Consider the following 27,961-nt stretch of genomic DNA (forward strand, 5'->3'; position numbering starts at 1 on the left):
TTACAATATTGCTGCTCTTCTTTCATGAGGCTTTGTCGGAGACAAACGTGATGAACACAGGAGCATGTAGAGGGTCTGCTCTGAGCACGTCCATGTCACGTGAGTGGGGGAATCCAACATGTGCACCTTCCTGCCATTCATAAACAAATGGGCACTTTCTATCAACCTTTAGTAGAGCCCCCGCCCTTGCCATGGGCTCATCTTTGTTAGTGTGTGTTATTTTTACATCATTTTTATGGATGTCATTTGCTTCTTTCCCACAGGGGCTCAGTCACTTTGTACCAGACTGTAGCCACCCTGCCCTCTCTCTCTCTGCTTTGCAACCTTAGGTTCTCTAATTGCATTTTAAATATTTGCATAATCTCCTAAGTGGCTTCATTATTCCCTGGGTTTAGGCAGACTGCATACCTGAGTTCTTTGGCATCTCAGGGTGTCTGTCACAGAAGGTTCCCGACTTATAAAGGTTCTCAGGATATTTCGAGGTCACATTGCTGTGAAGACAGGACACCTGCAGGACAAAGGAAGCTTGCTTTGGTTTTGAATTTCCATCTTTTGTTGGGCTACTGATATGCAGTACAATCCTTTCTCGTGATCCTCTCTGGAAACATTTGGAAACTCCTTTTACTACAATATGTGCATAACCATAAATCCATGTGTTTCAAAACCCTGCTTTTTTTGGAGCAGTCCTTCATGTTTTTGTTGAATCATTATAATCCTTCTTAATTACTGTCATCTTTCTTCCCAATTTGACTTCAGTCATAGTGCCTCTCACCTCACATGCTGGAATTCTCTGACGGCTGTCCTTTAAAGCAGGTGTTCAACTTACAGGTCTGCATACCTAACTTTTTATGGTTCCTTTATTCATTGGTTCTGTGAATAATGATGCCTTTTCCTCACTCTGTTCCCGTGGCTCAGCAATCTTTTGGTTTTGTCTCAATTCAGTGCTTTCATTATCTTTCCCATAAAGTCTTTTTAACAATGGACGTAATGTTCTCAAGTTTTTCTAAAGAGCTAATACAAACCTATTCGGGAATTTGTAATTTCTTTTATATTTTCTTCCAGAATGAGTTTATGCCTCTCTCTGCCTTCCTTTCATTCAGTATTCTAATGATAAATGCCAAAAAAGAAAGGTGAAAATCAACTACCTTCCAAATTTATCAAGAGCTATGCTACAAACTGAAAAAGTACTACACAAGGGAAAAAAAAAACGAGTTCATTTGGAAGAGAGAGAGCAGGACTTTGTGTGGAAAGCTGGAGAGAAACAACTACCTGGGAAAGTGGGGAAGTGATGGGAACAAGCAGGTGCAGGCAGGGAGGGGTGCAGGGCCACACCTGGATGGGTAGGAGGTTCTCATCAGAGAGAACAGAGCCTCCAGTCCACGCATCTGGGGAGAGCAGAGAGAAGAGGACGGTGCCCAACAGAACGTCAGACCAATCAGCTCGGTGACTCCAGTGTAAAATACGCGACTGAGCCGTGGATTGAAGATGAAAGGCGTAAGAAGTATTTTATCAAATTCACAGAAAATATTGGAATAATTGCAAACCTGAGATTTCCTAGGTTTATAAGTTTATTTCATTTATAGAAAACTATCTAACTATTTAGAGACTTGTTCAAATGTCATAGTCATTTGATTCCAATATCGTTTTTGTAAATGTGGAGAATACTGTTTGAGTTGGTTTTGTCCAGAGAAAGCTGACCCTGAAACATCATGTTCACATCAATGGTCCCCATTCAGACCGTTTTTTCCCTCCAAGGTTATCAAAGGTCATCATCTAGCCATGCAAACACCAGACAGGAAGCCCGGTTCCTGCTTGATTCTTTCTTCCCGTCAGTGACCCCCACCCCAGCATACACCCTCCCATTATCCTCCCTTGTCCCACAGCATCTCTCAGGGTCAGTTTTCCCTCACCTCCATCCCCTTCCCCGTTCCCCGGGGTATCATTATGGCCTGACTGTGCTGGGACCCCAGAGGGGTCTTTCTCCCAACCCCCATGCAAGCAGAGACCATCAGCGGCTTCTAGGATGCGGGTCAGACCAGTCTTTAGCATCTGCAGTTGGAGAGCCCTCGGTGGCTCCCGTGAGTGCCTTGGAGATGGGCACCTCATAGGCGAGCCTGACCCTTCCATGGTGGCAGCGCCGGGTGTCCACATCCATCTGCCTTCCCCTCCCTGTAGACTGCAAGCCTTCTGAGTGCACATGCCCCGTTCCCTGATACATCACCTGTACTTTGCATACTGCTTGGTGCAGGGAACATGTTCAGTGAATGAACAAATACATAAATTAATAGCTATTGATTGAATTCATAACTAATTGATTGGGAATATGCAGGCTTGGAGCCACACAGACCAGCAGGTGGACACAGTCATCTGGTTTCAGCAGCCCGTGGATGACTTACCACCGATCGACCCAAGTTGTGCATCTGGGCAAACCATGGACACCTAGTTTTGCTCAAAACAGAGAAACTCTTACAAGGATCACCCATGTCAGTGAAGGGACCAGAGTGATCTGGCATTTGTTTTCTGTGAGAGCCAGACCCAGCACAGCTGCAGTAAGGCCTGTCGATCCCAAGTACTGATCCAGGCAGGGACCCGGTTCTTGTAGAGAGGGTGTTTGGGTGCTTCGGGGTGCTGTCAGGTATCCTTGTGAGCAGAAGACTGAATACAGGATTTACTTATTTAGGCCTGCAGTACAACTGAGGTAAATTCACCCTCCTGGGCTTTTCATGGCTTCTCTTTGATTGCTAAACCACTACTAAGTACAGCAGTTTTACCCATTAGCCAATTTTATGGCTAAAATAGGTGCTCAGAATATGACTAATTAAAAAGCAGAAGCATTTTCCTGCGTTGAGCCATGATTGATGATATGATAGCTAGTAAACTCACTGAGACGCTTCACACACAGCAGCATGGAATTCTGCACCCACACGTGTAGGTGCGCAGATAAACATCTGTGGGACAGTTGGCTTTGCGTTTCTTTCCTGCTGCTAGTTTTTGGGAATTACCCTGAACTTGATGAGTATTTTCCCCGCATCCCATATAGAGAAAGAGCATTAACCTGATCCACTAACAAAAGAACAACAGATCACTGCCCATGTGGGGCTCCTTACTGAAGTCACTATTCATCTTGATGTGTCATGCTTTAAAAATAAAAGTCTAGACTGAGTCTTGCTGTGCGTGTGTGAAAGGATACTTATTTTAAATGAAAAGATAGATGATTTCCAATGGACAACATAGATCAGTGTGGTTGGGTGACTCTGTGTGGTTTGGCAATTAAAACTCACATGAACGCTGCACCATTGGGGAATTCATTACACAAAACAGTACACGGCTGAAATCTTGTCATGCCTAATTCCGGCAGTGGTTTGATTTATCTGAGGAAATGCTCTTCCAACTTTATGGATGAGGTGAAAAGAATGAAGTCTCTGGAATTCTGGTCTGCTTTATCCTGTCCTTTATGAGGTGACGTAAGTCCCACTACTTCTCAGATGGAGTAACAATGCAGCAGGTTATCTGAAAAGAACTGAGTCCACACCAGGTTCTTGTTATCACCCTAAATTGTACATTTCTTCTGAGTGTGAAAGAAAGTTTTGGGCGTAAAGCCAACTGCTGGCTAAGGATTAAATCATGAATCCAATGAAGCCCCTGTGCAGGTGCCACCATCTTAAATGGCCAAACAGGCACTCCACCCTTCATATTCATGGATTAGTCATCAAGCCAGGTACACTGAGAAGTTGAGAAAGTGTATGAATACAGGAAATGTAAAAAGAGGGCGGACAGGGGAGGGGTCAGGTCATTAAAACTCAACACGTCTGCGTTAGCCATTGAATCAGTAATTGGAACACCAAAGGTTTTGAAGCTTCCCTGTGTTGGACAAACAGAAATTTACCTTCACCTTGTCATTTCAGATGCTAAAATAGCCATTGAAAAAGAACAGAAATAATTTTTACATCTTGTCTTGATTTGGGGAAGTAAGATTGAGCCAAACACGTTAATGGCATTGAAGGGTGTAAACATCTGGTACATAGGCAGGAACTCATAGGGTTATTTCCGGTGACTGGTGACATGCCCTCTCCCCTTGGGCATCTGATTTGTTGGTAGAGCTAGTGTCTTGGTGTCTGCATCTTTCCTTTTCAGTTAACCCTGTGTGTTAAGTTTTTTTGTTTTTTTTTTTTTTTTTGTAGATAATTATTTGTTATTGAAGGGTAGTTGACACACAGTATTACATTACATTCGTTTCAGGTGTACAACACAGTGATTCAACATTTATATACATGACAATTCTAGGTACCAGCTATCACCATACCAAGCTGTTACAATATCTTGACTATATTCATTACATCCCGGTTACTTATTATTTTACCATTGGAAGTGTGTACTTTTTTTTTTTTTTTTGTGAGGGTATCTCAATATTTATTGATCAAATGGTTGTTAACAACAATAAAATTCTGTATAGGGGAGTCAATGCTCAATGCACAATCATTAATCCACCCCAAGCCTAATTTTTGTCACTCTCCAATTTTCTGAGGCATAACAAACAAGTTCTTACATGTAGAACAAATTCTTACATAATGAATGAGTTACATAGTGAACAGTACAAGGGCAGCCATCACAGAAACCTTCGGTTTTGCTCATGCATTATGAACTATAAACAGTCAGTTCAAATATGAATACTCATTTGATTTTTATACTTGATTTATATGTGGATACCACATTTCTCTCTTTATTTTTTTTTTATTTATTATTATTTTTTTTAATAATAATTATTTTTTATTGAAGGGTAGTTGACACACAGTATTACATTACATGAGTTTCAAGTGTACAACACAGTGGTAGAACATTTATATACATAATTCTAGGTTCCAGCTATCACCCTACCAAGCTGTTACAATATCTTGACTATATTCCTTATGCTATACCTTACATCCTGGTTACTAATTTATTTTACCATTGGAAGTCTGTCCTTTTTTTTTTTTTTTTTTGTGAGGGCATCTCTCATATTTATTGATCAAATGGTTGTTAACAACAATAAAATTCTGTATAGGGGAGTCAATGCTCAATGCACAATCATTAATCCACCCCAAGCCTAATTTTTGTCAGTCTCCAATCTTCTGAGGCATAACAAACAAGTTTTTACATGTAGAACAAATTCTTACATAATGAATAAGTTACATAGTGAACAGTACAAGGGCAGTCATCACAGAAACTTTCGGTTTTGCTCATGCATTATGAACTATAAACAGTCAGTTCAAATATGAATACTCATTTGGTTTTTATACTTGATTTATATGTGGATACCACATTTCTCTCTTTATTATTTTTAATAAAATGCTGAAGTGGTAGGTAGATACAAGATAAAGGTAGAAAACATAGTTTAGTGTTGTAAGAGAGCACATGTAGATGATCAGGTGTGTGCCTGTAGACTATGTGTTAATCCAAGCTAGACCAGGGCAATAAAACATCCACGTATGCAGAAGATTTCTCTCAGAACAGGGGGGGTGAGGTTCTAAGCCTCACCTCTGTTGATCCCCAATTTCTCACCTGATGGCCCCCCTGCGACTGTGCCTGTCTTAGGTTGTTCCTCCCTTGAGGAATCTTACCCGTCTCTGGCTAACCAGTCATCTTCCAGGGCCATACAGGGAAATGTAAAGTTGGTGAGAGAGAAGCCTTATTGTTAGAAATGGTTAGCTTTTTATTTCTTTGCATATTTATGCCCTGTGGCTTCTATGCCCAGCATTTGTCTTGAGGTATCTTTACCACTTGGAGGAGTTATGATACTCGGTAAATTTGATATGAGGCACGAATTCTATTTAAGGGTTGTAATTAGGAAGGAAGAAGAAAAGCTATAGAAGTAGCAGGCGGGAGAAAACATGCAAAGATTGATTATTTCTTTGACATATCTTCTTGTAGAGTAACTTCAGCATGTATAGGTTTTAAACTACTACTTAAATTGTGCACACACATTAACATAATAGGAGTATAGTTACATAACCAAAGCATACCTGTAATTACCAGCCATCTCCAGTGAAACCAAGAAAACCAGTTAGGCACCTTAGGCATTTGTGAAAACTTATCTATGACATGGTGGATATTGTCCAACTGAACTTGAACAGTCTGAGAGAAATCAGACAAATTAAAACAACCCATTCCTGGGGAATGTTCACATCCCTTATGTTCTTTTAACAGTAAATAGTCTGTAGTTGTAAGATTTTGGAGCGCTACAATTTGCACTTCTCCTAATTCTTGGTTGAGTTCCAACAGTATAGATCCAGTCAAATTTGTTGTTTTACTGTATGCACAGGCCAGCTTAGATATCTCCTTCTTCATTCCCATGGCAAGTCCAGGAGCTGGTGGGATGAGTGCATCTACACTTGTAGCAGTGCGTGGATCTTTGTTGGGGTTTTTTGATGATCATCTTCTGGCATGAGTCTTCCAGAGAGTGCTGATGTTGGAAGTTCTTTTTCATATTGTATCTTAGTTCATTTTCGGGGTAGCCCAATTAGGCTTTGATCCTCTGTATAAACACAAACAGACCCTTTGCCTACACTTTTATATGCCCTTTATACCCTTGTGTAGAACTCATTGGAGGTTACCACACAGGAACTGCCCTTTATTTTTTGTTTTTTTTTGTTTTTGTTTGTTTGTTTGTTTTGTTTTTGGTATCACTAATCTACACTTACATGACGAATATTGTGTTTACTAGGCTCTCCCCTATACTAGGTCTCCCCCATAAACCCCTTTACAGTCACTGTCCATCAGCATAGCAAAATGTTGTAGAATCACTACTTGCCTTCTCTGTGTTGTACAGCCCTCCCTTTTCTCCTACCCCCCCATGCATGCTAATCTTAATACCCCCTTACTTCTCCCCCCCCCTTATCCCTCCCTACCCACCCATCCTCCCCAGTCCCTTTCCCTTTGGTACCTGTTCGTCCATTCTTGAGTTCTGTGATTCTGCTGCTGTTTTGTTCCTTCAGTTTTTCCTTTGTTCTTATATTCCACAGATGAGTGAAATCATTTGGTATTTCTCTTTCTCTGCTTGGCTTGTTTCACTGAGCATAATACCCTCCAGCTCCATCCATGTTGCTGCAAATGGTTGGATTTGCCCTTTTCTTATGGCTGAGTAGTATTCCATTGTGTATATGTACCACATCTTCTTTATCCATTCATCTATCGATGGACATTTAGGTTGCTTCCAATTCTTGGCTATTGTAAATAGTGCTGCGATAAACATAGGGGTGCACTGATCTTTCTCATACTTGATTGCTGCATTCTTAGGGTAAATTCCTAGGAGTGCAATTCCTGGGTCAAATGGTAAGTCTGTTTTGAGCATTTTGATGTACCTCCATACTGCTTTCCACAGTGGTTGAACTAGTTTACATTCTCACCAGCAGTGTAGGAGGGTTCCCCTTTCTCCACAGCCTCGCCAACATTTGTTGTTGTCTGTCTTTTGGATGGCAGCCATCCTTACTGCTGTGAGGTGATACCTCATTGTAGTTTTAATTTGCATTTATCTGATAATTAGCGATGTGGAGCATCTTTTCATGTGTCTGTTGGCCATCTATATTTCTTTTTTGGAGAACTGTCTGCTCAGTTCCTCTGCCCAGTTTTTAATTGGGTTATTTGTGTTTTGTTTGTTGAGGCGTGTGAGCTCTTTATATATTCTGGATGTCAACCCTTTATTGGATGTGTCATTTTCAAATATATTCTCCCATACTTTAGGGTTCCTTTTTGTTCTATTGATGGTGTCTTTTGCTGTACAGAAGCTTTTCAGCTTAATATAGTCCCACTTACTCATTTTTGCTGTTGTTTTCCTTGCCCGGGGATATATGTTCAAGAAGAGGTCACTCATGTTTATGTCTAAGAGGTTTTTGCCTATGTTTTCTTCCAAGAGTTTAATGGTTTCATGACTTACATTCAGGTCTTTGATCCATTTTGAGTTTACTTTTGTATATGGGGTTAGACAATGGTCCAGTTTCATTCTCCTACATGTAGCTGTCCAGTTTTGCCAGCACCATCTGTTGAAGAGACTGTCATTTCACCATTGTATGTCCATGGCTCCTTTATCAAATATCAATTGACCATATATGTCTGGGTTAATGTCTGGATTCTCTAGTCTGTTCCATTGGTCTGTGGCTCTGCTCTTGTGCCAGTACCAAATTGTCTTGATTACTATGGCTTTATAGTAGAGCTTGAAGTTGGGGAGTGAGATCCCCCCTACTTTATTCTTCTTTCTCAGGATTGCTTTGGCTATTCGGGGTCTTTGCGGTTTCCATATGAATTTTTGAATTATTTGTTCCAGTTCATTGAAGAATGTTGCTGGTAGTTTCATAGGGATTGCATCAAATCTGTATATTACTTTGGGCAGGATGGCCATTTTGACGATATTAATTCTTCCTAGCCACGAGCATGGGATGAGTTTCCATCTGTTAGTGTCCCCTTTAATTTCTCTTAAGAGTGACTTGTAGTTTTCAGAGTATAAGTCTTTCACTTCTTTGGTTAGGTTTATTCCTAGGTATTTTATTTTTTTGGATGCAATTGTGAATGGAGTTGTTTTCCTGATTTCTCTTTCTGTTGGTTCATTGTTGGTATATAGGAAAGCCACAGATTTCTGTGTGTTGATTTTGTATCCTGCAACTTTGCTGTATTCCGATATCAGTTCTAGTAGTTTTGGGGTGGAGTCTTTAGGGTTTTTTATGTACAGTATCATGTCATCTGCAAATAGTGACAGTTTGACTTCTTCTTTACCAATCTGGATTCCTTGTATTTCTTTGTTTTGTCTGATTGCCGTGGCTAGGACCTCCAGTACTAGGTTAAATAACAGTGGAGAGAGTGGGCATCCCTGTCTAGTTCCCGATCTCAGAGGAAATGCTTTCAGCTTCTCGCTGTTCAATATAATGTTGGCTGTGGGTTTATCATAGATGGCCTTTATTATGTTGAGGTACTTGCCTTCTATTCCCATTTTGCTGAGAGTTTTTATCATGAATGGATGTTGAATTTTGTCAAATGCTTTTTCAGCATCTATGGAGATGATCATGTGGTTTTTGTCTTTCTTTTTGTTGATGTGGTGGATGATGTTGATGGACTTTTGAATGTTGTACCATCCTTGCATCCCTGGGATGAATCCCACTTGGTCATGGTGTATGATCCTTTTGATGTATTTTTGAATTCGGTTTGCTAATATTTTGTTGAGTATTTTTGCATCTTCGTTCATCAGGGATATTGGTCTGTAGTTTTCTTTTTGGTGGGGTCTTTGCCTGGTTTTGGTATTAGGGTGATGTTAGCTTCATAGAATGCGTTTGGGAGTATCCCCTCCTCCTCTATTTTTTGGAAAACTTTAAGGAGAATGGGTATTATGTCTTCCCTGTATGTCTGATAAAATTCCGAGGTAAATCCATCTGGCCCGGGGGTTTTGTTCTTTGGTAGTTTTTTGATTACCGCTTCAATTTCGTTGCTGGTAATTGTTCTGTTTAGATTTTCTGTTTCTTTCTGTGTCAATCTTGGAAGGTTGTATTTTTCTAGGAAGTTGTCCATTTCTCCTAGGTTTCCCAGCTTGTTAGCATATAGGTTTTCATAGTATTCTCTGATAATTCTTTGTATTTCTGCGGGGTCCATCGTGATTTTTCCTTTCTCGTTTCTGATACTGTTGATTTGTGTTGACTCTCTTTTCTTCTTAATAAGTCTGGCTAGAGGCTTATCTATTTTGTTTATTTTCTCGAAGAACCAGCTCTTGGTTTCATTGATTTTTGCTATTGTTTTATTCTTCTCAATTTTGTTTATTTCTTCTCTGATCTTTATTATGTCCCTCCTTCTGCTGACCTTAGGCCTCATCTGTTCTTGTTTTTCCAATTTCGATGATTGTGACATTAGACCTTAGACCATTCATTTGGGATTGCTCTTACTTTTTAAAATATGCTTGGATTGTTATATACTTTCCTCTTAAGTCTGCTTTTGCTGTGTCCCACAGAAGTTGAGGCTTAGTGTTGTTGTTGTTGTTTGTTTCCATATATTGCTGGATCTCCATTTTGATTTGGTCATTGATCCATTGATTATTTAGGAGCGTGTTGTTAAGCCTCCATGTGTTTGTGAGCCTCTTTGCTTTCTTTGTACACTTTATTTCTAGTTTTATGCCTTTGTGGTCTGAAAAGTTGGTTGGTAGGATTTCAAATCTTTTGGAATTTTCTGAGGCTCTTTTTGTGTCCTAGTATGTGGTCTATTCTGGAGAATGTTCCATGTGCACTTGAGAAGAATGTATATCCTGTTGCTTTTGGATGTAGAGTTCTGTAGATGTCTATTAGGTCCATCTGTTCTACTGTGTTGTTCAGTGCTTCCGTGTCCTTACTTATTTTCTGCCCGGTGGAGCCATCCTTTGGGGTGAGTGGTGTGTTGAAGTCTCCTAGAATGAATGCCTTGCAGTCTATTTCCCCCTTTAGTTCTGTTAGTACTTGTTTCACATATGCTGGTGCTCCTGTGTTGGGTGCATATGTATTTAGAATGGTTATATCCTCTTGTTGGACTGAGCCCTTTATCATTATGTAGTGTCCTTCTTTATCTCTTGTTACTTTCTTTGTTTTGAAGTCTATTTTGTCTGATATTAGTACTGCAACCCCTGCTTTCTTCTCGCTGTTGTTTGCTTGAAATATGTTTTTCCATACCTTGACTTTTAGTCTGTGCATGTCCTTGGTTTTGAGGTGAGTTTCTTGTAAGCAGCATATAGATGGGTCTTGCTCTTTTATCCGTTCTATTACTCTGTGTCTTTTGATTGGTGCATTCAGCCCATTAACATTTAGGGTGACTACTGAAAGATATGTACTTATTGCCATTGCAGGCTTTAAATTCGTGGTTACCAAAGGTTCAAGGTTAGCCTCTATAGTATCTTACTGCCTAACTTAGCTCGCTTATTGAGCTGTTATATACACTGTCTGGAGATTCTTTTCTTCTCTCCCTTCTTGTTCCTCCTCCTCGATTCTTCATATGTTGGGTGTTTTGTGCTGTGCTCTTTCTAGGAATGCTCCCATCTAGAGCAGTCCCTGTAAGATGTCCTGTAGAGGTGGTTTGTGGGAAGCAAATTCCCTCAGCTTTTGTTTGTCTGGGAATTGTTTAATCCCACCGTCATATTTGAATGATAGTCGTGCTGGATACAGTGTCCTTGGTTCAAGGCCCTTCTGTTTCATTGTATTAAATATATCATGCCATTCTCTTCTGGCCTGTAGGGTTTCTGTTGAGAAGTCTGATGTTAGCCTGATGGGTTTTCCTTTATAGGTGACCTTTTTCTCTCTAGCTGCCTTTAAAACTCTTTCCTTGTCCTTGGTCTTTGCCATTTTAATTATTATGTGTCTTGGTGTTGTCCTCCTTGGATCCTTTCTGTTGGGGGTTCTGTGTATTTCCGTGGTCTGTTCGATTATTTCCTCCCCCAGTTTGGGGAAGTTTTCAGCAATTATTTCTTCAAAGATACTTTCCATCCTTTTTCCTCTCTCTTCTTCTTCTGGAACCCCTATAATACGGATATTGTTCCTTTTAGATTGGTCACACAGTTCTCAATATTGTTTCATTCCTGGAGATCCTTTTGTCTCTCTCTATGTCAGCTTCTATGCGTTCCTGTTCTCTGGTTTCAATTCCATCAATGGCCTCTTCCATCCTATCCATTCTGCTTATAAACCCTTCCAGAGTTTGTTTCATTTCTGCGATCTCCTTTCTGGCATCTGTGATCTCCCTCCGGACTTCATCCCATTTCTCTTGCATGTTTCTCTGCATCTCTGTCAGCATGTTTTTGATTCTTATTTTGAATTCTTTGTCAGGAAGACTGGTTAGGTCTGTCTCCTTCTCTGGTGTTGTCTCTGTGATCTTTGTCTGCCTGTAGCTTTGCCTTTTCATGGTGATAGGAATAGTTTGCAGAGCTGGGACGAGTGAAGGCTGGAAGAACTTCCTTTCTTGTTGGTTTGTGGCCTTCCTCTCCCCCTTCGCGAGGCGCTGGGTCCTCTCAGGTGCGGATGTGGTCTGGATATTTTCCTGTGTCCTCTGGTCTTTATTCTAGGAAGGGTTGTCTTTGTTATATTTTCATAGATATATGTGGTTTTTGGAGGAGATTTCCGCTGCTCTACTCACGCCGCCATCTTCCGCCCCTCTCCTGTGTGTTAAGTTTAATCCCCTCTAGGACCGTCGTGGTTTGTAATATCAAAGTCCCATTGGCTGGTGTAACTCTGGTTTTGAGCAAATGATATAACAACCAGATTCTATTTGGTTCCTCTCTTGAGACATGCTGCCTGCCTTTCCTGGCTCTGGTGGCCACATCCGTGATCTGTGACCTCACTATCCTGCCTTGAACCCTAAACTCCCCAGACATGGAAGTCTGCGAGACCTTGCCTGTAGTATAAACACCTAGGAGTAAGCATCTTCCAGATGTCTGTATCCGTGACAGGGCATCTGGGTACGAGGAGGGAGCAGTGGGCCCCCCTGAGAGGCGCACCTGCATAGCTCGCACACCTTGGTCTCTGAATATGTCTCCTCAGAGTGATCTTGGAGGCAGCCTTCATAGTGGCAGTGCAGCTGGTGGGAATTCCAAGCCTACTGCTTTGAGGCTGTGCTGTCTGCTTTTAGGGCTCCCTGATGCCCCTTGCCTGTGTGATAGCCTCCCTGGTTTGCACTGGTCTGTCCGTCCATGAGACTGGGTGCCTGTCCGTCAAGGAATACTACTTGGTGCAGAAGTAGGAGGCCCTGGCGTGCAGCAGACCCTTGGCACACCTTATCCCCTTGGCCTCCAGCACAAGTTTATCAGGTTTAAGGATTATCCCCACTTTACGTGAGAGGAAAGTCAGCATTGGACATTTAAAAGCTGGTATGAGGTGCATAGCTGTTCATTGGCAGAGCCTGGGTGCACCCTCGCAGCGGACCCATCCTAAAGCCTCAGTCTTAACCGTGCTGCTTGTCTGCCCTCCTTCCGGATAACTTGTGTTCCTGTGCATCTGCTTGGCTCCTGTCCTATCCATGGATCCATCTTTTCTTTGTTGGATTGGGCTTCTAAGTGTCTGGGCATCTGAGCAGCTCATGTTCTCCAAACGGGCAGGTGGACCTCCCAGTCGCCTCCCAATCAGGTGCCATCCATCTCACGTACCACGGAAGAGCATGTCACACCACCCTGGCTGATCCCACCTGCAATGAAGTTATGTCTGTTTCAAGCTGAGAAGGGCCTGGGGTTCCAAGGTGCAATTTGATTATGACTTTTGCTTCAATAGGTCTTTTGTGGCTCCTTCAAAATCAGTGCCTGTCTTTGTCACTTTCTGGTGCTACAATATTCCAGTCATATATGTGGGAACATCTATTAAGCCATTTTTCTTGTTTTCTCTAATAACTCCTTAAGAGTCTAAACACATCAGGCAAACTTTCCCCACTGCATAAGGATTTCATCCAAGATAATCATACTCCCATTGTTCACACACATGGCTATGCAAGTTATATTATCACAAGTTATAGTAAAATTTCAGTGGACTATAAAATGCTTCCCACATATTAATAAGCAACATTGCTTATTGTCATGTAAGTGTACTTAATACATTAAGAAAGTCCCAAATGTCCATTTGTAAGAGGTTGTTTGCAACTCAAAACACATTTCCTCATATAAATTCTATTATAAATCCTAGAAAAATTCCCAAGCTAGCACGTAAAAAACTAACTACTACATCCATCTGTAGCTGTGCTAATGGTATAGGCCTAGTGCATTTCATGAAGCTGCATTAAGCAAACTGTATTCTCAGTATGGGCATTCTTTTGAGTAAATGGTGCCTACACTGCAAGTGGAAACTACTGTTCTGTTTTAAACCATTTTAGATGTGATGCTGTCCTCTAAAACATACCAAGTTGTCCCTTCCATCTTAATCAGGGTGTTTGAACGTGTTGTACCCAGGCCCTTGTGTTTGCAGATGCAAGAAGTACTGGCCTCACTGGGAGAAGTGAGGCCTAATGTAACGTCTTTGTTGAAGTGTTTTACGTTTCTTCTCATGTTGAAGTAAAAATATGCTCATCCACCAGTGCACAAGGTGGCCAGATGCAGTGTTCTAATCACTTACAGGGAAGAGAACCATTTCCCCCCTCTTTTCAAGTGAGCCATTGATGATTTTTTTCGTAAGGGCTGTTCCACCTTAATGCTCTGTAGTCTCACTGCACCCCCTGTTGTAACTCGGTGGCGTCATACATGTCAACACACTAATTTGGGGACGTTTTGAGACTGATCTCACTGCACTCTGATGTCAAGAGATAGTAAAATGCAAAATAAGGAATTTTATTGCATTAGCTAAATTAATGCCCTCCCCCCACCCCAAGCTTATGTTACTTTTAAGAACATTGAAATTGCATTGCTGTGAGTCGCCGTGAGTCTGTATCCAGCACGGTCAGCCCAGGGGGGTAACTCCAATGATGTTAACTCTTTTCTCCACCTCGAAGCGTGCCTTGAGCTAGGTCTTTCCCCACACATCTTCTTGCGGTTACTGTGAGCACAGCTATGGGACTGGTATTGTGAGCCTTATTATTTCTGCAGCTGTTAGATTTATTCTTTTTTAACGTCAGCATCTTTTTTTTCTGCCTGTACTGAAGGAGCAACTAGATACAAGATTCAGCAAGACAAAGAATCTTCCCAAGAGTTTCCCGGCAGGGGATTTGCTGAAGCCAAATTCAGTGATACATTGTAGCAAGAACACTGTCTCCTCTGTCAAGGGTTGAAATGTCCTTAATGGAAAATACACACACACACACATACACACACACACACACACACAGAAATTGGCTTCATCTGCCGGTGTATGACTACAATCACCTCGCCCCCAGTTTTCGAGTCCAGTGAATATATAATGTTTGGTCTGTACATACAGAGCAAAGCAAGATCTTCCAAGTAAATACATCATTGTTAACAGGTGCCTGGATGTGCAAATTAAATGTTTCTATTTTTCTCTTGAAATATGAAGGTATATATAATCGTAGAGTCTTGGTTTAAGACTTATTAAACTGTATTTCAATTTTTTTATTATGAGAAATATCAACTTTAATGTGATTTTTTGGATCAAGAACTGAATCAAAATGAAGACTGATACAAGAGGCAGCCTTTCTGTGAAATGTTGATCAAACCAGATCAGCACCTCTTGATGAATTTCCCGCCTTAAAAGACAGAATTAAGTCCAGATGACGTATCTTTCACTGCCGGGATGGTAGACGGATGAAAGGACACAGCACATGCAAAGGCATTTTGAAAATAAAACATGAGAAAACAAGTAGAATATGTATTTTTTACTGATTTCTGTTTTGTACGCCTGTTGCAACCTAAAGATGATGCATTTAAGAGCACACATAGAAAATTCATAACAAAAGAGATAAAAACATCACTCATTCAGCCCTGCACCAACAGAGACACTCTGAGGAGCAAGATATAGAGGTAAATAGAATAAAAGCTTAAAGAGATAACAAGCAGGGCGTTCGATCAGAATTCAAAAAACCAGGAGCAGGGATGCACTGGTAACACAGCAGGGTCCATCGCGGAGGAAGGACCGCCAGTGGCTGCTGTGGGAATTCAGAGGGGAGCTGCCTGAGGTTGGGGAACCACACTGAGGCTCTGCCTGGGAGGGGGAGTTTGACTCCGGTCTTGAGGGAAGAGTACAGTTTATGACTTCAGAGGACGGGGAGATGGACAGTCTCAGGGGAAAGAAGTGAGCAACTGCCACATGCGAGGTGTGCTGTGGTCTCCCCTGCACGCACAGAGTGGTGCGTACATCTTCACCTGGACCTCAGGTGAACATTGGCTCACTGAGAAGCTACTCCATGCCAATCACTGGGGCCCATGCTTTGCAAGTTTTGCATAGTTTAATTCCCACCAAAACCCTCTGAGGCTCCATTTATCCATTACTCTTTACAGATTTGGGCACTGAGAGAAAAGATAACAAGTATGTTCAATGGCACACAGTTCATAGGGATTTGAAGACAGTCATGCCTGCCTCGAAATCTACAATATTGGCGTAACTGTGTCACACAGTCACCTTCCTGAGAGCCATCAGTCAGTGGTTGCACAGCAGGGTCAATGCCAGTAAAGTCCTGGAACCTGGTCTTCTGCCTCCCATTCCGGAGCCTTGGCGTCCCGTTCCCTTGACTGTTGCTATGTACGGCTTTCTCAGTTGGCTCAGTACTTTCACAGCTCGTATTTTACAAAATAAAGCTTCATCCAGGGAGTTGGAACAGATAAATATACACACGAGAGAGACGGAGAGAAAGAGTCCAAGCACGTCAGAGTTACTGTAGTGCCTGGCTGCTGGTAGAGTTTGATGTGTTTAACCCCAATCTCCCAACCCTGAATCCATTTCTCATTCTGTGACATTGATTTATTTTGAAATTAGTGATCTCATTTTGCTTTATTTGGAATCTTAATTTGTGTACAGTCTCTTCGATGAAATCGGTATGAGATGCAATGAAGAATGTATAAACTCCAGGAGAGATGTATAGAGACAGACCAAAGGTATCTTGAATATAGGAATTACCATAGTCCAAAGTAGACTGTAGGATGTACACGCAGAAACATGGGATGGGGTCAGAAGTGGGGGAGGAATGAAACTGAGTGGTGCACAGTTAGGGGATGACCGCTTGCAAACCCAAAGCAGTTTCTGAGACGCGCATAATCTGTAGTTACTTTACCCCAGAACATAGTTATTCAAGTTCCGAAAAGCTTGTCTTTCACAGACTTCAAACACATCCTCACTAGTTTCATGTGAATTTTTTAAAACCCATCATTGTATGATTTGGCAAGAGGGTAAAAACTTCTTTGTCGTTTACTAACTGACTATGCAGAAATCCTACATTCTCCATCTATTTCTTCTGGTGACTTTTCTTTTTTAATTTTGCCTCACATTTTTCTGACACTCATTGGTGTCTCTGTGTGAATCTCATTTGTCTTGGCACCTGCAGGATCTGAAAATTGTTTTCACACTGAGATCCTAGGATATCACCGAACAGGACCTAGTTTAGTAACTTCATCTATTTTTTTTTCTACTTCTCACCAGAGTTCGGTGATGCTCTGCCCGTCATTCCTTATCTTCTCAGCCTCTACCAGGCATAAAATAGTTTATTTGGATTGTTGACTCATCATAAAAATAGATTATTTAAATCCAAACCTGAAGCTTTGAACAAGATTATGTTAGTAAAGTGAATAGATGGGTTTACATTTCTCAGTGACCCTAAAATGTGAATGTTTAATTCTTTCCTTATCTTATTCCAGGCTGCTTAAAACTGTATGAACTCCTAAGAGAATAAGCGCATATTACATATTCTCAGGGAGATTTAAAATAATGCACAGTATTCAGCACAGGGATTTCCCTTGAATTTCTTGAGTAGGAGTATGATTATTGTACCCAAATTTAACTTGCCTTCAAGGTTAATTTAATAGCTAGCAATGTTTTTATCTGCCATTCTTTCTGAACTAGGAATACTGGCATGTATTATCTCATTCTGGATCAGTTCATTTTTAAGATACTCTTATTTTCAGTGTGCCTTGGTTAAGCAATTTTAGATTGACCATACAATTGAAGTTGTAGTCACTAAAAACATTGACCAAAAAATACTTTTAACCCATAAATAAAATTTAATTACATTCACAGCTGTCATGCTGACTTAGCCTTGAATCTTGTCTCAATTTGACATGGCATACACATTTTATTTGCTATATATCAATGTCAGTTTTAAAAATAATTTTACAAAAATACAGTAAGCAGTGTCCTAGGACATGATGCTTACTTAAGCTTTTCTTTTGGTACAAGGACTGTCTCCGCATTGACGCCTGTTCTAAAAGGACGGAAAGCCCAAGTTTTTTCAGTGGGATGGAGATGTTACATGATTTCCAAGTAGAGAAACACCTTTGAGGAAAAATAACCTACATTAAAACAGATAATGCTCTTACTGAAGAGAAGGAAGAACTTTTTACTATTAACATTCTAAAAAAATGTAAATTTGCCTTGCCAAAAAGCTATCATCTCTTCATCCTCTAAGATTGTTTGTTACAGAAAGGAAAATTCTCTGGAAGGTTAACTTAGACATTGACACCAAATTATTCTTTGAGTCTCTCATCACCTTGACATCAAGTGGACATTTCAAGATGTCGAAAGGAAATCACCTTACACTGTGGGCATGCTTTCTCCATACAAAGTATAAGCATGGTCCAAATGAGAAAAACAAACCTACATTTGCACTGCATCGAGTTACTTTTCATACATATGACACTGTACATTAAAACACTTAAGGAAGTGTATACAATTTCCTTTTAGAGTCTGATTCTTTTAACTTTGACGTTCCAGTGTTTCAACATCTAAATAATTACAGGAGTAAGGAAAATGATTCTTCATTTTCTGCATTCACATTATCATATCGGGGCCTTCATATACCACGAATCAGCAAATGACAACCCTTTGTCCGATTCAGTACAGTGCCCATTTTTGTAAATAAAGTTTTATCGGAACACAATCAAGGTCATTCATTTACATATTGTCTGTACCTGCTTTTTGCTGCAGTGGCAAGTGATGCATAACTGCTCGTGTGGCCCTGAAAAGATAGGCATATCTCACTTTCTCACCCTCTACTGAAAATACTTGTAGATCCCTGGTATGTATCAATTCATGTCATTTTTATAGGACCTTTAGCACACACAGGAAATGTATGGGGGAAGTACAGATAATTTATTGAGCTCATGACTGCACTAACGGGGGTGCTGTAACTTTGTGTTGAGCTCTGCTAAAGAGAGTACAAAAAAGGATATTCGTGGTTGCCTGTGAGAAGACTTAAAACATTTGTACACCATATATGCAATATTCATCTCAAGATGTTTGATTTTACGCAGTGACAGTGCTCTAGCGAGTAGTGGTAATGCTGTTTTCGAAAAACCATTTTATCGCAATTAAAATTCTACTATACTTTATATATAGGTATGCTAGCCAAAACACTATTGTATCAAAAATACAATTTTAAAGATAGAACGGATCATAGGCACAAACTTGATCCTTTTTTAAGAGAAGAAAACATGCTGAAGAAATTAACATTTTTTCTCACTATCACACTGATTAAATAACAGATCAGACTTTAAGTCCTGTGTCAAGTACCAGTCCCACTTCTTTGCCTCTGAATCCACTTGAACATATTCCAGGAAGAAATATGAAAATAGTTCAGGTTGATCTAACTGGTACTGAATCCAAGCTGAGTGTCTACAGACGAATGTTTGGTATTTGGCTGATTTTCTACCATCCTGTTCTGTATTATTTTTCTGCCTTTGTTTTGGTGGCCATCTGAAGACTAGTGAGGTTGTCCCTGCATCGTCAAGGTGGCTGCCATTACCGGGGAGTCAGCAGGAGGTCTCTGTCCCTTTGTGTGTCCACTGCCTTGACACCCAGGAGTGGGGGCTGCTTATCTGAGTACCGAGAGAGGAAAGAGAGGCCAGGCCACCGATCCTGTGTCTGTCCTGCTGAATACTGGATGCCCTCAGCCCAGGTGGTCGGGGCGAGCTGCCCTTCCGGAGAGAGGAGCCTGCCCTCGGGGTGAGCCTGGGCACTGTGGGTGAGCGTGTCAGTCCGCAGCCGGGCAGGCCACGCTTGCCACAACCTACCACGGGCACGTTCTAAACAGGTGCTTCGTTTCCCCAACACAGGCTTCTGGCACATCACATTAGCGACGATTTGGATTTTCTTGTTTTGTGGGCTGTTGGCTTTTAATCTGCCAGCTTAGTTTCATCTTCCTCTTGTGCAGCGCTAAAGATCAAGGAGTTCATAATTGGTTTATGTTTGCATACATTCATGTAACATGAAGATGATAATGGAAGTCGGTGCTGCAGATCAAGGAGGACTTTGTTTTTTCCTTGTTATTTTTCTTCATCGAGACTTTTTTTTTAGAACAGGTGTAGGTTCACAGCAAAATCAAGAGGAAGGTACAGACAGGGCCCATATACCCCTGCCCACATACGTGCACAGCCCCCCGCTCTCCACACCCCCACCACACGGGACGTTCCTTACAACTGCACTGATGTCATCCCCCAGCGTGCCCTGGTCACACTGGGGTCACCCTTGGCGTGGCCCGTTCTGTGCATTTGGACAAACGTATGATGACACGCCTCTGTCACTGCAGTCTCATGCACAGTCTGTCCCCTGCCCTGAAAGTCCTCCGCGTTCCTCCCATTCCGCCCCCTACCTCCCAACCTCTGGCAACACTGGTCGTTGGACAGTCCCTGTGGTTTTGCCAGAATGTCATAGAGTTGGAGCCACATTGTACGCTTTTCAGATTAGCTTCTTGTACTTACTAATGTGTGTTTCTGGTTCCTCCATGTCTCTTCAAGGCTGGGTAGTGCATTTGTTTATATACATACATATAATATATATATATATTTTTTTAATTGAGGTAGTATATACACAACATAAAATCTGCCATTTTTACGATTCTCAAGCGTGCATTCAGTCGCGTTAAATACATCCCACTGTTGTGCGACCGTCGCCACCGTCCATCCCCAGAACTGTGTCATCATCCCGGAGAGAAACCCTGTCCCCATTAAGCCCTCATTCCCATTCCCTCCGCCCTCAGCCCCTGGTTCCCACCGCCCAGCGTCGGTGTCTGTCCGTGAATTCGACTCCTCACATGGGGGCAGCCTCGCAGTCGGACGTCTGCTGTCCCAGGAGGCATTTCCTCTCCCTCTCGGCCCTGCCTTGCATCAGACGCTTACAGGAAGGTGGCTGCTGGAGTCAGAGCATTGCACCTGAGGCCGGCTGGTGTGTTTGATTTGCACAGTGCCTGGGGGGAGCCCCTAGGCGAGGCTGCCGCCCTGCTTATTTACCGACTGTAGCATGAGGGGTTCTGACACTCCGCCACCCATCAGGCCGGGCTCTCAGAAGGCTGGGGGCGCGTGCATGTGGCACACTGCTGAGTGCCGTTGTCGTAGCAGCTGTCAGCTGGCTTGCACCTGATTATCAGTTGCAGGCAGACTGCCTCCTCCGGTTGCCAAAGATGGGCAGACGTCCTGTGCTGAGCCGACGCTTGTTAGACCCTGGTGCCACACGCTACCAAGGAATTCATTGCTGCTAGTGAGCAGGGACAGGTCCAGCAGACACCTTCCCGGGGGACTCCACTCACATCCACTGGCCCTTTATCACAGGCGACAATAAGGCCAGCCACGCCATCAGTGACTGACATTTTCTAGAAGAACAGATACAGAGCGGTCATGAAATCTGTCTAAGCAGGGATGCTTCTGGCACTGGCTCGGCTGTCTGGCTCTCTGGCAGGCAGTTCCACATTCATTCTCCTTGGCCAAGTAGAAAGTGGGTGCTGGGCATTGCACAGCGCTTCCGTTACTGCGCGTCTACCAGCTCTTCCTTCCGACGTCCATGGAAGGCTCCTGTAGTATGATGCCTTTCCAGGGCAGGCTTGTAGGTCAGTAAAAGTATAAATTCCTCAGAACACTTAGTAGGTTTCCAGTTTATTTACTGCCTAGTAGGTTCATGTGTCTGTCATCCCCAACATTCTTCTCTGGATAAAGTTCTCAACTCGGCGCCACGTATTTGGCTTCTTAGTTTAACCTTAGACTTTCTCATCTTATTTCTTACTCCCATGAGATCATCTAATATATCAAGCGACATCATGAATCAGATCATTGCCCAGGGCTTGATCTCATTATTTGCCCAAAATGACTTAATTTGGCCTCTGAGGAAGGCTTCGAACAACATTTATACCTCCTGGTGATGGGGGGCAGAAACAGTTCTTTTTTTCTTAATGACCCCAATTTCTGACCTCCCTGTTTCCTTACATCTCTGCTTGCAAATTAGCCAATTATTGCCTAAGTTAATCTCCCTTTTTGTAATGTCTTAGTAAAAGTAGTTGGAGACAGTGAACACAAAGACCTTCCAGCTTTTTCCATTCACATCCTGCAAAAATTACACAGTCCACCTTTTAATTTACCGTATATGACAAATGAACCAAATATTTTCCAGGTTTGTACCAAGGATCTCAGCTTGGTACCCTAAAATACGAGTTCCTTTGCTGCCCTGTCACCAAAACAATGAGCCAATTCCATTTTTGTTATGTAGCACCCTACTGTGGTGCCCATCTCCAGATGGGACTGCTTTGGTGACTTCTCATAGAGTAACTAGGTCCTTTGCTCAAAAAATACTGTGAAATCTAAGAATTTTTTTAAAAGTTTTTAAATAATACTGAACTGGTTGTAGGAAAAAGTTGGGAAAAATCTTGTTTCAAGTGCTATCAACCTTTGGTAAGTAGCTAGACTCCTTTATAGTTGAGATACCCTGCCGGGGCAGCTTTTGACGTTTGTTGAAACAAGCCAATCCTTTTACCCAAAGAAATAGAGGGTGCTCGAGGAGCAGAAAGGAACGGAAGGCGTTAGTTCCAAATGGTCCACAGCTGTGCTGCCCCAATGGTAGACGATGTACGATAATAAGCAGAGTGTAAAGTTGGGGCCTGGAGCGGTGGTGTGGTTGACACGTGAGGGCACAGGCAGCTTGCTGAGCAGAGAGAGCACATCTAGACAGTTGCTACGAAAAAATACCCTGCTCCCACTGAATGGTACTGAGATTCTTGGATTACTTTGAGGAAAAGTGGGTAATTCCTCTATCAGTAAGTGTGGGAACAAGTGCCCTGTGTGGGTTTCCCGTGTGTTAAATCTTTTCCTTTTGAGGTGCTGCTGGCGATTTTTCACCCCCAGTTATTGAACTAGAAAGGAGTCCTGAACGTATGATTTCCCATCTGAATTTCAAATCATTTCAAAGATGAGTCATGAGAGGAATTTACCATTATGATATTACTTTGCAGTTCCTGACATTGTCTAAAAACAGGCCAATATTTTCTAAATGAAAAATGCATCCCTTCAGGATTTCCAAAGGACATAATGTATTTATAAGAAAGGGCTCTGTTTTTGGTGATTTTTGTTGTTGTTGTTCTAATATTGGGCTCCTACTTATTTCTTTCTTTTTCCTGTCTCAGGTTCTTAAGAACAGACCATAATATTTATTTCAAACGTCATCTTTGTGGCCATCCAGCCAGTTTGGTTTGTCTTCTTTTTTGTATGTTCCCAGTTGACCCTATGATGTGAATTTATGGGTTCTTTAGTTTGTTTTGGACACCATTTTATAACAACGGGAGAGCAGGCGTATTTTTAACTGTGCCTCTTGATTTTGGAAATTTTCCATCCTATCTTGACATTTGGAGATGGATTTTAAATAACTTAAGTGTGTAAACAGTAAAAAATATAACCCATGTGTGACTACCTAGAATAATTCCAGGCACAAAGGAGGTGTTGATGGGAGAATGGAATTTCCATACTATTCTCTCTGCATTTCTGCAAGCAAGAGCATATATTACTGCAAAGTCCCGGCCTCTCTGTCCTTCACTCCCTCCTCTGGAGGAGGGGTCATGCACCTTCTGTGGCTTGAGGACTCGGGATCGGAGCACATAGCTGCTCCTTCCCTTCTGGGAGGCTGACTGCTTCGTGAGAACGTGTGTTCGGGTCCAGTCCTCTGTGATATCACCCCCACAGGACGTGGGGGGGCCTGGGTCATTTTACCATTACTCTTTCCTGAGTGGGAGAATGCAGTCTTCTGGGATGTGGGTTTATCCCATTGTTGCTAACATCCAATACATTATCTTCTGATGATCTTTTATCAGTAGTAAAGGTGAAATTTAGCTGTTCCACTGCCTGGCTGCTTTGTAGGAGAGAAAGTGGCACAATGGGGGATGCCCCAATACCAAACTCTCACTGTTTATTGAGGAACCTTGAGAAGTGGGCGTGGATTGAAATTTGCAAATGACATCCCCAGGAAGTTATGGAAGCTTCAAGTAGGGGCTGGGATCCAGGCGTCTGGCCTTGGGGTTACCAAGTGGCTTCGCTAGAGCTTAATTGTCCCTTTGCTGAGTCACTCCATAGGTGAGAAAATATTCCCTGAGGGATAAATTATCTTAGGCAAAAACCAGCCTGAGAAAGAATGCCTTCCATGTGTGCTTGTGTGCGAGTCAGCAGATGTATAGGGTCCAGGCAGAGGTGGCTTGACCTGGGATCACACGGGCCCTGGACATCAAAGAGTGTCACAGCTGCCAGGCAGCTGAAACCTTCTAAGATGTCACACAGGAGAACAGGAATTGGTTCTAGGAAAATAGGTTCTTTTCATTTTCATATTCAGGATTTTCAGATGTAACAGAGGCAGGAACTGGCAATCACCTTCCTCTTTCTTTTCTTAAATGTGGTGTTTTATAGCCAGGCTTGTCATGGTGTCATGCCAGGACTTTAAATTGCATCTCAGCTCCACGTGGGGGAACATAAGCATGGGAAGTTTGAGCTTTAGAAAACTGTCAATACTGAGCTGACATTGGCAGAAAGAAAAAAAAATGGCTGCAGCCAATTCTGTGACAGTTAAGGTTGTTCTTCACTGCGGACTCCTGACGGAAGTGCAGACGGCAGGTTTCTTAGTTTCTTGTCTAGAGGCTATGAAGAGTCTTCAGAAACATGTGGACTAAGTTGACTCTGGATTTCAATATCGTTTAAGCTCATACACTGGCCCCTAGGTGTGAGAACTCGGTGGGATATGATATAGATTTCTGGGATTGTGTGAAATTTAGGAAAACATCTAGCAGATTTCTTTCACATATGTTCTGTAAGACTGGAAGACATTTCCACAGACCAGCTTCTATCATTTCCAACCTCACTGCTCCTGCACTTCAGACATCCCCGTACGGGGTGGGGGACCCCATGCCACGTCTTCCTACAGGGAGAAGCCTGCTGGTCTGGCACCTTGGTGGCAGGTCACCCAGGGGATCAGCACAGTAGGTGGCAAGGGCATTTCTGGGGGCCATTCGCACACTAGGATGTTGCGTGGCCCCCAGAGATGTCCCCGCCCTAGTGCCCAGCTTCGTGAATATGTTACCTACATGGCAAAAGAGGCATCACAGGGTGATTCAGTGATGGACCTTGAGATGGGGGATGAGCCTGGATGATGCACGGGGTCCCAGGGTCATCACAGGAGGCGGGCAGGAGGGTCAGAACCAGAGGAGGGGATGTGAGGACGGAAGCAGGGGCTGGAATGACATGGAGCTGTGAGCCGAGGGCGAGTCCTGCAGAAGCTGGGAAAGGCACGGCATGGAGTCTCCCCTCGAGCCTCCGGAAGGAACGTGGCTGCAGCCCTTTTAGGACGACCGACCTCCAGAACTGTCAGGCAGTGAGTTTGCATTATGTCAAGTCACTACATTTGTGCTGATTTGTTGCAGCAGTAATAGGAAAGCAGTGGAATTATAACTTAAGTACAGAAAAAGTGCTGGGATCGTAAAGAAACATCCCACTAATCTGAAACCTAGGGTTACCCCAACCTTACTCCAACCAGTCTGTCTGTTAAAATGATGCTCAAAATGTGCTTGGATCATCCAACCCTGTCTGATATGAAAGGTAATTGGAGAAAGACATTGGGAGTAAAGACATGGAGAGATTGTAACCGATCGCAGAGTAGGTATCTCGTTTTTGCAAACGTTGCAATAATAAAATACGTGTGAACTGAATATATTATTAGGGCTCTGGGCCAAGAGTTGGGTGAGCCACTCAAGTCCAAGGTCCGATCCTGTTCTTACTTAAAATGTTGATATTTTATTCATTGTGTGGTTGTTTTGCATTAATGTAGATGTTTTTAAAGCACATTAATACAGTATTCATCCTGATGACTTCCTGTTTTTCTCTCTCCCTTAAATTTTATGCTCAAGAATAGCTCACTTGCTCCACTGTGGAAGTGAAGTCAGAGCATTAGATGTACGAGCCTTACTGGAAACTCCCGAGCATCAGGGAAAGCTGTGGGCATGGAGGAATGCCCCGTAACTGATAGGCCTGCATGTTTCCAGGGCAAGAGGCAGTGTCAGCAGCTCTGGGGGCAAATGATTCCTCGGGTCGCCTCCCTGGAAGACAGCATTTGGTTCCTGGAACACAGGGCTCAGAGGGATGGGGAAGGTGCTGAGTGCATTGGCAGGGAAGGGGTAGCGACTATCTGGCATGCCTGTTCATTTGCAGATTTACAAGGGGGTGTGTCAAATGCTGCACCCTGAGAGGCGCAGCACTTTATCAAGATTTTGCACATGATTAGGAGATGTTGTGTTCCTCAGTATATTAAGTGCATCGCCGACTGAGGAGCATAGTAAAGACAAGGGTGTGAAAACTGTTGCTGCACAGACACATCAGTGTCACAGCGCACACACAGCCCACGTGGCGGATCCTTAGTGCCCAAATTACATTCCTGACAGCTGTCACCCCCCTGGAGTGAGCACATTGAGGACGGCTCCCGGTGAGACCGAAACCAGACCGACTGTCTCCATCCTTCAAATGCTGTCTGCCCAGCTGGGAGCAGCCGCATCTACACCCAAGGAGCCACCCACCAGTTTGTGCAGCAGAGGAGCAGTGTGTGCAAAAAGCACATGTGAGTCATGTGCAAATATATACTAGTGACGTGGTGCATTTGGAATGAAGAAGCCAGTCTGTTTAGCGTTCTCCCCTCCTCATCCCCGTCCACCGTTGGCGGCAGCCTCACCCAAGGAGAGCAGGCGCTCTGCTGCTATGTCCCGGCTACGGACGCTGGGGGACAGGGTCTAATTTGGGAGGTTCACTAGGAGGAAATCCACTTTTCTACATTCCTAACCTGTATCTTTCAATCCAGCTTTTATCAGACACGAACTGTATTTTTGTTTCCAATTGCCTGCCTTTTCTATCTAGTTCTTGACTGTTTCCAAAGTCAGGTAAGACAAAGCTGATGTGAATCTAGTAGGTCCCCCGAATCCCCAAGAGTGGATGATCAGTAAATCTTTGCTGAATAAATAAGCTGCCTGGTTTTTATGATTGGCTTCGATTTTATGCATTTGGATGGTTTCAAGAAAGCATGATTACCACAGGGTAGAAAAAAAGTATATATATAAACACACATTACTAATACATGTATGTGTGTGTATATTACTAATCATGTGGGCTTTTTACATCCAAATTTGATGAATTTTATTTTTTGGTGTATACAGTAAAACCACTTATACATCCTGTCCCTTTTCTTAAGAACTATAATAATTTTTTATGCATCCCTTGTAGTGTGTGTGTGTGTGTGTGTGTGTGTTTTGGTAGGAGGGAAAGCCATAATGTATGTGTGTGTGTGTGTGTGTGTGTGTGTGTAATTAAGGGCTTTTAGCATGAACTTTATTTGCTTTGATTTGAATTTGATGTGTTTTAAATTCAGGGTGAAAAATAAGGTTTCCAAAGAAAGAAAACCGAAAGCATTGTGAAAATCAAATAGCTTGAAACACATACCTCATTTGGACACAAACTCACAACCAGCAGTGATTGAAGCAGACAGGTCCCCACTGATCGGTTTTAGATTCTGCCAGATTTTCCAGACGTGGAGCCGTTGTCTGTCAAGCGGCGTGCATGTTAATTGGTCAGGATATCAGACATGTTGAAAACCAGAAATCCCTTCACACTGCCCAGTTCAATCAACATAAGGAATCTGTAGCTCTCTACGTCCAGGTCAATAGTTTTAACCTGGCATCCATGGCTAAAATTGGAACTAAGACCCAAGTGTTTTTCATTAATGCATTTCTCCTTCCTACCTTAAAGCATTCTCTTTTGTGAGGCATTCCCTTGCAGTGCTTCCATCCATGCAGAGCCAGTCCACAAACCGTTGGAAAGGATCTTATCTGGCATGTGTTTATGATTCCCAGCTCGACATCACGTAAGCCTTCAGAATCCTAAAGAAAGGCGCTCCGCTTCAGAACGTCCAGAAACGTTAAGCAGGCTGTGCGTCATCTCAGTGACACCGGGCTTTCTTGGAGAAAGTATAACATCCAAATATTGAGAAGGACTCTAAGATTCTTATGTGTTCATTGTTACTCTGACAAATGAGTGAGGCTATTTTCATCTCGGTTTCTCACGTCTTTCGGCCGCATTACCCTGGCCAAG

General features: G+C 42.6%; 2 long non-coding RNA genes across 2 annotated transcripts in view; one reads left to right on the plus strand and one right to left on the minus strand.

Annotated features, from left to right (window-relative positions):
- LOC130681968 (uncharacterized) overlaps positions 1-27,961 on the plus strand; it is a 330,223-nt gene that overhangs the window by 120,997 nt on the left and 181,265 nt on the right. The gene's annotated exons all lie outside the window — the stretch shown is intronic.
- LOC130681969 (uncharacterized) lies at positions 7-27,876 on the minus strand. The gene is made up of 3 exons (XR_008995264.1): positions 27,314-27,876; positions 409-508; positions 7-130 (listed from the first exon to the last, which is right to left on the minus strand). It is a non-coding gene; the product is annotated as an uncharacterized LOC130681969 (long non-coding RNA).

The sequence above is a fragment of the Manis pentadactyla genome, chromosome X (assembly GCF_030020395.1).
Source record: "Manis pentadactyla isolate mManPen7 chromosome X, mManPen7.hap1, whole genome shotgun sequence".
Taxonomy (NCBI): domain Eukaryota; kingdom Metazoa; phylum Chordata; class Mammalia; order Pholidota; family Manidae; genus Manis; species Manis pentadactyla.